Source organism: Myxocyprinus asiaticus, chromosome 27 (assembly GCF_019703515.2).
Source record: "Myxocyprinus asiaticus isolate MX2 ecotype Aquarium Trade chromosome 27, UBuf_Myxa_2, whole genome shotgun sequence".
NCBI classification, from domain to species: Eukaryota; Metazoa; Chordata; class Actinopteri; order Cypriniformes; family Catostomidae; genus Myxocyprinus; species Myxocyprinus asiaticus.
The window spans coordinates 41,832,707-41,848,121 of NC_059370.1; positions in this window are offsets into that span (position 1 = coordinate 41,832,707).

Here is a 15,415-nt window from a genome sequence, read left to right on the forward strand (position 1 = left end):
GGAGAGTAGCATGAGCCTCCACATGCTGTGAGTCTCCATGGTGTCATGCACAACGAGCCACGTGATAAGATGCACGGATTGATTGTCTCAGAATCGGAGGCAACTGAGACTTGTCCTCCACCACCCGGACTGCGGTGAGTAACCACGCCACCACGAGGACCTACTAAGTAGTGGCAATTGGGAATTCTAAATTGGGAGAAAACGGGATAAATAAAATAAATAAAAAAAAGTAATAGCACACTTGTTTTCAACAAGATGCACAATTTGAGCAGTCACTTTGGCAGGACGAGTTACACACCAGTGTTTAATATTTAGGGATAGTGGTTTCAAATCCACTAGTTGTGATGCCTGCCACTGTGCCACAGTAGGCTAAACACCACTAATATTAATATAATATGAAATCAGATTGAATTCTTGTATATACACAACAGAATTAGTGTATTGTAGTATACACTAGTAATTTTGAAACCTTGTAGTCCAAACCCACGCTTGTCCTTCTGTGAATCATATGATCCACATGCCCACACAGGTATTACACTGTTCAGCTGCCTTTTGAAATGTTATACAAAGATCATCACTTGTTAGATGTCTTAACCAAGCTCAATTTCTCCCACTAACCAAAGCTAAACCCTCTCAAAAAAACCATTGTCATTAGTCTAATCAACCTTTTTTGACTTCTAGGATTAAACCTAACTTTAGAACAACAGGTACTGTAGAACAGTATGGACATGCCAAAAAAAAAAAAAAAAAAAAAAAAAAAGAAAAGAAAAGCAGATAGATATCAAAATATAAAGATAGATGAATGTGCTTAAATAATCACCAGGGAAAATCAATGCAAAACTGTACAAAATAAATAATAATAATAATAAAAAATCTTAATCTTATCTGCATATCAACATATTTAAAGCAAGATGGGTTTACTTAGGAAGCAAACTTACGTAATATACTAAGATTTAGTTTCAGAGAATATATTTTGTATAGAATAAATTTTTTATATATTTATTATTTATTTTTATATTAGTTACATTATATTATATATTTTTGTATTATTTTTCCTATCCGGTTGGCAAATGTTTTTCTTGTTTTAAACAGAAATCTGACCAAATTCAGTCAGGCTTATGCTTAAAACAAAAATAAAAATAACTTTATGCCATTAAGGGGTAAGAACAATAATTCAAGAAACAAGTCTTATTATCTTACACATTAACTGTATCTTGATTTAAGGAATGTTATATCCTTAAGGATATGTTTACTGGAAAATTTCAGACAAAAATACTGACTAAGAAATGGTTTTTGGCAATGAAAACAGCAATAACAACAAATGTAGGCTAAAGAGCATAACATAGCTTTACATATGTTTGCCATTTCAAAAGACAATGCAACATACACAATTAATTTAACAATTGTGCTGTGTTCCAGGGTCAAAATTACTATATTAAAAACCATACATACAATTTTATGTCATGTTTATCACACTACTTTGTTTTAATGTTTAACCAGAAAATCTTTTTTTTTACTCTTTATTTTGTAAAAAATGTCAGAAAGTCACACCCGTTCAAAAATGACAGGCCCATATATATCTCTCATTATGAATATATTTTCTCATATGTTCTTTTGTTCCTACGGAGTCAAGAAGGGTTCAGATGCAAGCACATGTGTGCTCATCTAACGGTTGGACAGGCTCCTGAACATTAATTTTTTTCTTTTTTGTAACCTAATCCATTCATTCCTAATGGCCGGTCATTTCTAACTGGGAACATCACAGGTGTGTGTGAATGTGTGCACATGTCCGAGCTCACACACCCACACACCCCCACAACACTTTAGTTACTACTATTAACTAATATAGAAACACGATTAACTAATCAGTAAGTAATAGTGAACCGATGACTGAGGTAGTTCACTGTTAGATAATCAATAATTACTGAATTTGATTTGCCTCACAAAGAACTATTAACTAACTATGGCTAATTTAAAATAACTACTAATTAATTACAGATCAAAACATTAACGTTTATAAAATGTGAATGATTATGTTTTTATTGTGAAAAAGATCATAAAATGCGCCTTCAGAGAAACATACGCCTCACGTGCGTTCTTTTTGGAAATTAATTTATGAACGTAACAGCACTCTAAATCAAGGCTACAGTGTCTGGTAGAGTATCATAGTCAGCTTACCTTACAGAAATATAGGGATGTATTTGCCAATGTGTGTATTCCTTGGCATATCTCTTCTGTTCTTTACAAATTATTAACTTTGGCATGTTAGATATTGCTGGAGGTCTTTTTAAAATAATTTTGGTAACCCATAAGTAATGAATCAAGTGTTACCACATAAATATGAAGGAATTATTAATGATCTGGACCATTATTTTAAAGTGAGGGTCATGGTAACACATTTTACATGGTTTCCATTTTAGTTAATAGAAGTAACTAAAGTGTTAATGTAGTACTACTCATTTGTCCTGCATTTCTTCCTGCATAATTACCTATAATCATGGTCCGCCATTAATAAAGTGTTACCCAAGTACACATGCACGTATGCGCTCATCAGATGGTTGGACAGGCTCCTGAACAGTCAGTTTTTCTTTTATTGTAACCCCGCTCATTCATTCCAATGGCTGGTCATTTTTGACCAGATACACAGCTAGTGTAACAAAGTGAAATAAAACCTGAAAATGTTAAGAAAATGATCAATTGTTTTGTAATAAAAAAAGTTGTCTGGGTCAAAATATTTGGAACACAACATAAGGGTTGGATTTTCGCATTTTAATTTAATAATAAATTCTAATAAATAAATAAATATATATATATATATATATATATATATATATATATATATATATATATATATATATATATATATTTTTTTTTATTTATTTTATTTATTATATATATATATTTTGTTATTTTATTTTGTTTTATTTTTTTTATTTTTTTTTGGGGGTGTATTTGATCATGCAAATGTGAAATACACTAATAGCTGTTGCTCATACTGGGCTTGGAGTGAGAAAGAACTGGCCATGTGCATTGTTACTACCCCCTTTGGGATAACAGCCCAGAAAAACACAAACATGATGATTCATTGTAAATACAAGTGCTGTTCATAATATTATACATTATTTTCTTACCAACACTCTTGGAAAACAGCCTAGGTATTGTGCTGAATGAGTACAAATTTGATACCACTATCACATGTATTAATTTATTAATTTGATAGGTGGGTTGTAGAAATTGAATTGTAATGTGCTGTTATTGACCACAGGGGTAGAATCTCACTTGTGTGCATACGGGTATCTAAAGGAAATAACCAGTGTGCATTGTGTTTTTGCATCGGCAAAGGTTTATGATGAGAAGGCACTCTCAGAGTAGACTAATAACCCATCTTCATCAGAGCAAATGGAGTGACAAAATATCTGAAATAATTAGCATTTGTCTTTGATTGTTTTTTCTTTTTTTGTATGTTTCCCTTGTAGAAGATTTGACATTTTGTCACAATTCCATTTAACACATTACGAAAAATGTTGATATAAAAATTGATTTTATGTAATGACATATGGGGTAATGACTTATATGGGGTAATGACAGGATAGCTGTCCTTTAAAGGGGTCTTGACATGAGGAATCAAATTTTCATTGTTTCATTCAAAGAGGTCATTGTAACATACTGTAAGTTTCAGAACTCAAAACTTCCTCACTGCAAAAGGAGCATTTGTTTAAACCAAGTTGCCAAAATGACTTGTTCTCTACTTCCTCCACATTGTGATGTCACACTGTGGTAGATATTTACATCTGACCATCTCCACAACAACACATCAACGTCTACTTTACCTTATCATCGCCACAGCCCCGGCCAGTAGCGGTGAGCAATGAGATATAGTGATGTCCGATTCTTAAACGAATTGTTCTTTTGAGCAGATTCTCAGCAAGCAACCAGTTGAGCTAGTTCACAAACTCAAACTGAATCAAACTTTAGTTTTGGGTTGATGACACAAGATGCACACCTGAAGAACTTGTACTGGCTACACAGCATGTCGAACTGTAGAACTCAATAAGAAACGAATGAGACGGTCCCACTAACTGTTGAAGTTTGCAGAGGATTACCGAGGACTTGCTATGTGTTTAGACATTAATGGCAGTAGCCGAAGAAAACATTTATAAACTTACAGATGTTTCTTTCTGTATTATTTGTGATTATCTATCTAAAAAATAATAAAAAATAAAAATTGTATCTCCCAGTTTGGAATGCCCAGTTCCCACTACTTAGTAAATCCTCGTGGTGGCGTGGTTACTCACCTCAATCCGGGTGGTGGAGGACAAGTCTCAGTTGCCTCCGCTTTTGAGACCGTCAACCTGCGCAGCTTATCACATGGCTCGCTGTGCATGACACCACGGAGACTCCACATGTGGAGGCTCATGCTACTCTCCACGATCCACGCACAACTTACCACGCGCCCCTCTGAGAGTGAGAACCCCCTAATCGTGACCACGAGTAAGTTACCCCATGTGACTCTACCCTCCCTAGCAACAGGGACAATTTGGTTGCTTAGGAGACCTAACTGGAGTCACTCAGCACACCCTGGATTCGAACTCGTGACTCCAGAGGATTTAGTCAACGTTAATTTTTGCTGAGCTACACAGGCACCCTATTTTTTAATTATAAAAAAAATAAAAAAATAAAATCTAATGAAGGTCTCAAGCCTTAAGTAGACATTTTTACTCGATGTTACTAATACAAATTGTTACCCCTGGAGTCACGAGTTTGAATCCAGGGTGTGCCGAGTGACTCTAGCCAGGTCTCTTAAGCAACCAAATTGGCCAAGTTGTTAAGGAGGGTAGAGTCACATGGGGCAACCTCCTTGTGGTCATGATTAGTGGTTCTCGCTCTCAATGGGGCGCATGACATGCTGGAAGTCTCCGCAGTGTCACGCACAACGAGCCACGTGATAAGATGCGCGGATTGACTGTCTCAGAAGCGGAGGCATCTGAGACTTGTCCTCCACCACCCAGATTGAGGTGAGTAACCACACCACCATGAGGACCTACTAAGTAGTGGGAATTGGGCATGAGAAAAGGGGATAAAACAAAAAACAAAAAAACAGAAAAACTAATAAAAATTATTAATAATATATTAGTTTTCTAATTGTGTTTGTATATTTTTAATTAGACTAAATGAATTGCTAACTGTGATGGACATTTTTATGAAATCTGAATTTTATTAACTTGTGTATCAGCAACAACATACTAAAACTATATTAAATGCAGACAACTAGTAACTTGAGACCGAGTTCAAAATGAGCGTACAGGCTAGGTTGCTCTTACGAGTTACTAGACTGGTTATTGAACCAAAGAACCTGTTCGAAATTAATAAATCAAACCTACACTGAATCGGACGTCAGCGTTTTCGCTGTGGTGTTCGAACCAAAAACCAATGAAAGAGCAGATCCCTGAAGTAATAAGCATACATGTACTGAGGACTTGAACAAGCCTGGGGCAGAATGTAAGTTTATTTAATAAAAAAATAAATAAAAATGTACTGTAGATATGCTTATAACTAGTTTTATCAAATTACATTTTTACTAAAACATATAAAAACATTTCAGTCAAGAGATATAAATGAATTTTACTATTGTTTATTGTGCATGCAGATTATATTTATAAGGCCCAGTCGCAGCATCCTCCACCGTATTCTCCCCAGTCGATGTTCTCGGGAAGGTATGCATGAAAACACATTCAGCGGGAGATGCTGATGTAAACACAGAGACGGTGCGCAACAGTTAAATCCATCCGTGAAGCGCATGGTGATTGAATGCGAACGCCATGAATGTTTCAGCATGAATACCATGACACTGGGGTGGGATGTTAGAATTACGGACTTGTAACGTCATTACCTTATGACGTGAAAGAACCGGTTCACGGAAATTAATCAGACTCCCCGTCACTAGTGAGATGGCAAGGAGTAGAGGTCTGCACGGGCCTTAAAATGAAACCCGAACCCGACCCGTACCCAAAACCATGTGAACGATACCGTCAGATTATAAGCCCGAACCCGACCTGAACCTGAAATCACTCACTATCTTTATAATTTCTTCTCCTATCAAGTACTGTTGCGATAGGCAATATTTTATGTAAGCATATAGGCAACATTTGTAACAGTATTGAAACAGTAAACATACAGTTTTAATAAGGCACAGCAGCCCCTCAGTACACTAGAGCAGAACAGAAAAAAGCATTGACTTACCGTTTATGCGCTGAAACTTTGCTTGGTGCAGAACAATCTGGAATAAAACGAAACAATGCATCAGTCCCCTCTTTACAGCCTGAACTTGTTCAGATTGTTGAATCTTTGTGACACCTGTGCTAAAAACAGTCTAGATGCAGCGCAAAGAATGAAACAGAGCGCAAGTGTCTCAACATGCGTTTTTGAAAATTTGAAGTCCTTTTTAACTTGACATGGTGTTTAAACAGTGCTGGTCCTGCGCGGGACACTGAAGAAACAGCAAGACACGGCGCAACAGTCAAAGACATTCCTCCAGCATATGTTGACCTAGGAAAACAATGGGAAAACAGAACAGAGGCGCACAAAAACATGTTTGGTGTGAACGGCCCCTAACTCGTCCGTTCGCGCGTGTCTGTGAGTGAGAGCGCGTGCATGAAAGGCCTGTTTATTTTTTCATTAATTACAAACCTGAACCCGACCTGAACCTGAAGTCCTACTTGAAAAACTGACCCGAACCCGGCCCGAAACCCATCGGGTTCTTGTGTCCCGTTGAGCCAGTCAGTCAAGAGCAGAGAGCCAATCATATCAGTGGCCGTTTATTTTCAACTCTTAAACGAGAGGCAGCACCAAAACAGAGTGTTTCTGACAGAGGGTCAGAATAAGGGTAAAAAATTATCATGTTTTACAAATAAATGCCTGATTTTTATGCAAATGTTGAACCTCAAGGAACATATTAAAATAATAAAAAAGACATGTCATGACCCCTTTAACTCTACATGATATATATGCATTTTTCTTGATTTGTTATTTTTGTTTTTGATACAGCACACTCACACATTGTCATAATATTGTCACGTTGTCATAAAATCAAAGATTAAATAATATACTGTAAAGTTATGCTACTCTCATTAGTAAACAGACCAATCACAATTGATATATTTATATGAGGCAATGTCATCTGCTTCAGTCAAAAATGCATCCGTAAAAGGCAAAATGGTGCCAAAATGAAATTTCCCTCTTTCCACATAAACAACCAATCATTATCAGTGGTAACCTTTCAAACCAATCAGCTTTCACTATCACGTTAGTGCGTCATCAAGCCTGTTTGTGGTTCATGCAACAGTTGAGGAGTATAGATGAAATCAAAATTATTAAAGGATCTCTAAACGAGTGACAGAATGAACTACGGAGTTATATATTCTACTCAATGAAGCAGCAAAGGATGACGTTTCCTTACAACTTGAATGCATGAGTGTTTTATTTTATTTATTTATTTTTAGAAATATCATGAATTTTTTAATCAAGAATATCAGGTTTTTTAGGGTTACTCAATAAGACCTGAACAAAATGTGCCTCAACATATCAACAACATATCAATAACTACACACACATTGCTTTTTTGTCACATCACAGCAAAATGACTACTTGCATGTTGGTTGCACCACCTGACTTTTATTTGGTTGACAAAAGTTTCTGTATAATTTTTTATTTATTTATTTATTTATTTATTTTGTACTGTTTCCAGACAGTTTGACCACATGACATTTTTTAATCCCCAGAAAAGATCAAAATGACTTTGAACTCAATAATTAAAATCATGTTCATCATAGAAAAGGTGTATTCGAATAATTGTTTGTGTGGATTGCTTTTTATTTATTTTTTTGAATAACTTAATAGATCTGGACAAAAAGTGAGCATCACATCATTGACCTATTATCATGATAACAGCATGTTTTTGTTTTTTTTGACCGTGTACCATGGTTTTACCATTGTATTGCGAATTGAAGTTCCATATAAATACCATGAGAAATTAATATGGTAATCATTCAGTAACACGGTATACAGTATATCTAATGTGTGCACTATGGTATTACCGTCCGAGACAACTGCACTATTTATTTATTTATTTATTTTTGTATACAATTTTATATAATCGAGAAATGTTTCTATATTCTGTATTTCAAAATGCTGTTAAAGACTTATTTATGTCTGTACAAAATATATGCTTTAAATGACAGTAGAGTTCTATCAAGCAGCCAGAGCACAAATACATTGCTGCAGATGAATTGACAGCTTCTGTCTGTTCAGCTGAACAAAGTCTTCTGCTCCCTCCATGAGCTTCATTTGTCTCAATAACTCGCTGCTAAACGGACCTAATGCTCCTCTGTTACGAAGAGTCTAATGGGGTCAGCTTAGTTTTAATGTGACAGTGTCTTTATTCATTCTTGGAGTTAATCACAAAGTACTTAGAATTCCCCATTAATTGGGGGTTTAATGGCCCAATGAAGAATTAATATGACCTTGTGTTATTATTCAACATGAAAAAATTCATTCCAAGAAATCTGATTGTAAAACATTCTGCAATTGCATAGAAACACAATGCATTGGAAAAATAATAGACACATTTTTTCAGGGTTTTTAGAGTGTTGCTCTGTGGTTGCCATGGTGTTCTTGGTGGTTTTTAGGGCGTTGTTGCTCACTGGCCCAAAAGTTTTTTTTAATGATATTCTGGACCCTATATACGTATGCTTCAAGTCCCTTATTTAATGTCTTTATCGGTTTTTTTTTAGCTTGTTTTATCATCTGCCAGTTGAAAATCGTAGGTCTGATCACTTCAAATAGTAAAAGCACGCCCCTTCTCAACAAGATTTGAGGTATCATTAATGTCCATAGCACAAACAGCACGTATAGCATTTATACAATTTTAAAGAATATGTCTTTAATAATTATTTAACATTTTTATTGTTTTAAAGAAACGCACACTCAACAGATATTTTAGGAAAGCATGATTATAACCAGATGAGGAAATGAATTATTAGAATAGCTAAATGCAGGGTCTTCTTAAAATGCAAACCGTGAGCTTCAAATCTGAATTTTATAAAAAATTTAGAATTTGACGCTTAATGAAACATTTAGTGTGGCAATGTGGGGCATATAAATTAGATTTTAATGACAATTCTTTCCCTTTCCCTGCCCACGGGCTCCTTCTCAGACTCTTTATTTATTCTATTCATAAACATTGAAATATCCGGCATAGAAAGATGACGGAACAGTGAAGGCTTGATTTCAAGCATCCACAATGAGCTACTGGACTGCAGTGAGTCACAGTGTTAGCCGCCAGCTACAGACAGCTCTTATAGATCAAGACTTTCAAATGAGAACTGCCACAGATTTCATTCATAGCCTTTAATTGGAAAAGTGGTCAAAGTGGTTCTTGGCTTTCTCTTTTTCGAGGGAGCGGTTTTGCTCTCGGGGTTGTAATATCACAGTACACTGCTTTTCAGGAGTTTCATTTGCTGAATTGTCCTGCTCTTGATTAGAGTAGATAGAGCAGTGAGCCAGGTACAAGGCCAGCTGTCTAAAACAGACTGATTTCAAAGTGAAATTGAAAACAATAGGTTGACTTTACCTAAAATCGGTCTGTGCATACTAAAATGCAAAACATTGCCCCCAGTGGCCAAAGCAGCAAGTGTTGTTGGGCATGTGGGGCAGGTATGCAAGAGGTCCTCGATGCGGACTGTAGCGCAATGACGTAGTGAATTTCATCTACTACGTCACGGACATCCATTACGTAGTGGATTAAATCCATGTTTTAATGGATACAAAACATTCAGAGCGATAATATACTGGATGTTTTTAATGCAAACATTTTATTCAGTGTGTACAGTATTAATGAGCTTTATTGCCAAGTATGCTTACACATACAAGGAAATTGTCTTGGTGACAGGAGCTTCCACTGCACAAAAAATACAACAGGACAGAGATAATTAAAAAATAGAATAAAATAAAATGTGAATAGAAAATATAAGTATATATATAAATACACAATAGGACATTATACTAATAATAATAATAATAATAATATATACACACATATGTTCACATACAAATCTGTTATATGCAGATAGTGCAAGGGAATGTAATGGCAGATGAGGTAGGATAAGTTGGATAAATATAAATATACTAAGCTGTGTATTGCACATAATTATTGCTCAGTGGGGCAGTTTTAGCTGTTCATGAGCTGGATAGCCTGAGGGAAAAAACTGTTCTTGTACCTGATGGGTCTGGTGCTCAGTGCTCTGTAGTGCAGGCCAGAAGGCAACAGTTCAAAGAGGTAGTGGGCTGGGTGAGTGGGGTCCAGAGTGATTTTTCCAGAGCTTTTCCTCACTCTGGAAGTGTACAGTTCTTGAAGGGAGGGCAGGGGGCAACCAATAATCTGCTCAGCAGTCCGAACTGTCCTTTGTAGTCGTCTGATGTCTGATTTCATAGCTGAACAAAACCAGACTGAAGTGCAGAGGACTCAATGACCGCTGAGTAGAACTGTATCAGCAGCGCCTGTGACAGGTTGAACTTCCTCAACTGGCGAAGGAAGTACAATCCCTGCTGGGCCTTTTCACAAAGGAGTCAATGTGGGTCTCCCACTTCAGGTCCTGAGAGTCCAGGAACCCGAATATGAGTGTTGTCTGCAAACTTCAGGATCTTGAAAGAGGGGTCCTTGGTGGCGCAGTCATTTGTGAACACAAATCTTTGGGGGGCACCAGTGAATTTCCCAAGTCTCACTAACTGCTGCCTAGGAAGCTAGTGGTCCACTGACAGATAGAGGTAGCAACAGAGAGTTGGTTTAATTTAGTCTGGAGAATAGCTGGGATGATGGTGATGAAAGCCGAACTGAAGTCCACAAAAAGGATCCTTGCATATTTCCCTGGTCTGTCCAGATGTTGCAGGATATGATGCAATCCCATGTTAACTGCATCATCCACAGACCGGTTTGCTCGATAAGCAAATTGAAGGGGATCCAGAAAGGATCCAGTGATGTCCTTCAGGTGGGCCAACACCAGCCTCTCAAATGACTTCATGACCACAGATGTCAGGGCGACAGGTCTGTAGTCATTAAGCCCTGTGATTTTGGGTTTCTTTGGGACAGGGATGATGATGGTGCATTTGAAGCAGCAGGGAACTTCACACTGCTCCAGTGATCTGTTGAAGATCTGTGTGAAGATGGGGGCCAGCTGGTCAGCACAGGATTTTAGACAAGTGGGTGAAACACTGTCTGGGCCCTGTGCTTACCTTGATGGTGCAGTTAGTAATGTCTTTCAGGCCTTTCCACACTGATGCAGGGTCGTTAGCTGAAAACTTGTTTTTCAGCTTCTCCGAATAGCTTCTTTTAGCCACTCTTATCTCTTTTGTCAGTGTGTTTCTGGCCTGATTGTACAAGATTTTATCCCCACTTCTGTAAGCATATTCTCTTGCCTGACGAAGCTGCCTGAGTTTCACTATAAACCATGGTTTGTCATTGTTGAATGTTAAGGAATGCACATATCCTCAGAGAAACTGATATATGATGTCACAGTATCTGTAAGCTCATCCAGATTGGTGTCTGCAGCTTCAAAAACACTCGAATCGTGCAGTCAAAGCAGGCTTGTAGTTCCAGCTCTGCTTCATTGGTCCATCTCTTTGCAGTCTTTACTACAGGTTTAGCTGATTTTAGTTTCTGCCTGTAGGTCGGACGAAGATGAACCAGACAGTGATCAGAGAGTCCCAAAGCTGCTCTAGGGACAGATTGATATGCATCGTTTAATGTTGTGTAGCAGTGATCCAGTATATTTCTGTCTCTGGTGGGGCTGTAATGTGCTGTCTGTATTTTGGCAGTTCACGGGTGAGGTTGGCTTTGTTAAAATCACCGAGAATAACAATAAGTGCGGGTATTGCTGTTTCGTGTCTGTGATCTGATCAGCCAGCTGTTATAGCGCTGCGCTCACGCTTGTTGAAGAATATGTAGCATTTAGGGGTGTAATGGTTCTCGGTAAAAAAACGAAATGTACAGTTTGCCACCCACGGTTCGGGAAGCATTTGCACTGCAGTCGGTTCACCTCAAGTTTAATGATGTGTAATGGTGGCCAGCTGATAGATAGCTGTGCAATGTGTATAAACTCACTCTACTGACCTCAAGAGGTGCACTAGCGTCTGACGCTAGAAGCTGTAGCCTTTAGCCTCCTTGTTAGCGCACCCACCTCCCATGCCAGAGACGCCGGTTCAAGTCCCATACGGAGCGGGTAGAACATGAGCGTCACAGACGCATCTGGAGCCCAAGTTTTAGTCAAGAAAACAAAGCGTCAAACAGACAGGCACAGTTACAACCTCTGCTAAAGCACCTGCATGGCTTTGTAGATGGAAGCTCCACCTGTGCTTTACGTGTGTCAACTTGACATCACAGTTCTGCATGCGTTGTGTGTAGTTGAAAATGGCAAGTGGAGAAAACGAGTCGCTGATAGAAAGCCCCATGTGTTTCTCCTTTCTGGGAACATTTTCTTTTTGCAGTCAATTACAACAGCGATGGTCAAAGGATGTTTACAAAACAGGCACTGTTTGCAGACATCACTCGACACGAGTGCTGTATACTGGTAATATATGTCAATAGTGCATGTGAGGGTTTATTTAAAATGCTCACTCAAGTTCTTCCTGTTTCCTCGTGCGTCTGTAGTCTATTGCGAGTGTCAATAATGCGCTTTGATTAATGGCATTAAGATGCCATTATAGTAATACATTGAAACATGATTAATCATTTATGCCGACATCACCCAGGCAAAGAGCCTCAGGTGAGCCGAAACTACACACACTCCCTTCCATTTTTAAGCAGGCACACATTGCTAATCTGGACAGATATGAAACAATAACTAAAGTGCTTGGGGAGTTCATGTGGGTTTTCCACATATGATTAAAATACTCGAGCAGCATTATCACAACATCCCTTCTCGTATGCATTCTAATATGAAGGTTATTCCTTCTACAGTGATGTACAGCTTCCGAATATTGAATATATGTTGAGATGAGTTTGAAGTGCACTTTATGTTGATGCATGTAGTGTATTAGTGCAGATATTAAGTTAAAATTGATGTAGTAATTAGAGAAAATGTTTTTTTTTTTTTTTTAGTTAAGGACCCTGATGAAAATGAACCATGGTTTTATTATAGTATTATTGTAGTAACCATGACTGCTGTCACCATGGTTTTCTGAGCAGAAATCATGGTTTTGATACAATTAACCATGGTTTTATAACAGTAATACTGTAGTTTCTATATAGCAACCATGATTTTACTATATATTGTAAACATGACAGTATTTATATTGTGGTTACTATGATTTTACTACAAATCTCATGGTTAAACTATAGTTGCTGTTGTAAAACAATGAATGAAATTTACCAAATAGATTATTCTTTGGATTTGGCAGTAATATTTTTTTTTCTGAACAAAGCAAATACGTGAAAATTCTTGGTAAAAAAATATGATCGTGCCTGGTAACGTGCATGTAAAATGGCTAGAAATAGCATTTTAGCTTAGAGTAAAGCTGACAATTTACACAAGGTTTATTTCTATTTCTTCTGCTCCAAACTTACTTCTCTGTCTGCTCGTATGAATGTAACACATCATAAGAAAGTGTTTCACCGCTGTTCAAATGCACTTTGGATCACATCATTTATATGTAGAAATGTTTTCCATCTGAAAGGACTAAATATTAAATGAAACAAATGACAATAAAATGCAAAGTAATCTCTTCAGTAATCAAAATACTTTTTTGAATGTAACTAACTGTAACATGTCTTTAAATTGTAACTGTAGTGGAATACAGTTACTTATGTTTTGTATTTTAAATACGTAATCCCGTTACATGTATTCCGTTACTCCCCAACCCTGCTGATAACACTAGCCTAAATAACATAAAATTGTAAAGAGACTAATGTAATATGTAGCTGTGGGCATGCACATTAAAAATATCCAGTACGTCATGGAAATCGAAAACATAATGGATTAAATCCACAACATCATCATTCTACAATCCGCAGCGAGGACAGTCTCCAGGTATGGTCACGTGTGAAAATTTTTCAGGTGTAATGTCCACTGAAGGGCTCCAAATGTGAGTTATGAAGCAAGATGTTTTCAGATGTACAGGATGTAATACAATAAAGAGGAATGCTTATTTTATAAACTGAACCCTCCAACCCAAACCCCAAACCTAAACCTGCGCAACCTCCAAATCACGGTCGTCACTATGGGGTGTAAGGATTCACTCATCTCACGATTCACTTCACAGTACGGTTCAGTTCACAATTCTTTAAACTAAACCTGAATTAAGAAAAGTCAAGATTGAAAGTTTTTATTATTATTATTATTATTATTATTATTATTATTACTTTAAGACATATGAAAATACGTTTCTTTCCTTTAAAATTCAGCTAAAAGTACTGTTCTTAAAAGTGCTAAATAATCCATCAGAGATGTACTGGGACTAAAATCAGCCCAGAACAGGGCAATAGTGACATTAAATGGAAATATTAGCTAATAATTCTGCTTGGCTGAAAATACGGAATAATACATATGCTGCTTACACACTGTCTCTGATTACATACATTTAAAAAGTTTAAAATTGAAATTTTATTTTTCTAAAAAAAATATTGCCTCTGATTACATCTGAATATTCTTTCCAAAAATACATATTTAATGGAAGTGCATGCTTAAATCATAATATTTTACTGATGAAATCAAATCAGATATGACATTTAACATTAGGATTATTTCCCTCCATAGCATTATTATACAAAATATTCAGCATTATATATATATATATATATATATATATATATATATATATATATATATGCACTATATTGCCAAAAGTATTCGCTTATCTGCCTTTAGACACATATGAACTTAAGTGACATCCCATTCTTAATCCATAGGGTTTAATATGACGTCGGCCCACCCTTTGCAGCTATAACAGCTTCAACTCTTCTGGGAAGGCTTTCCACAAGGTTTAGGAGTGTGTTTATGGGAATTTTTGACCATTCTTCCAGAAGCGCATTTGTGAGGTCAGACACTGATGTTGGACGAGAAGGCCTGGCTTGCAGTCTTCGCTCTAATTCATCCCAAAGGTGCTCTATCGGGTTGAGGTCAGGACTCTGTGCAGGCCAGTCAAGTTCTTCCACACCAAACTCGCTCATCCATGTCTTTATGGACCTTGCTTTGTGCACTGGTGCACAGTCATATTGGAACAGGAAGGGGCCATCCCCAAACTGTTCCCACAAAGTTGGGAGCATGGAATTGTCCAAAATCTCTTGGTATGCTGAAGCATTCAGAGTTCCTTTCACTGGAACTAAGGGACCAAGCCCAGCTCCTAAAAAACAACCCCACACCATAAT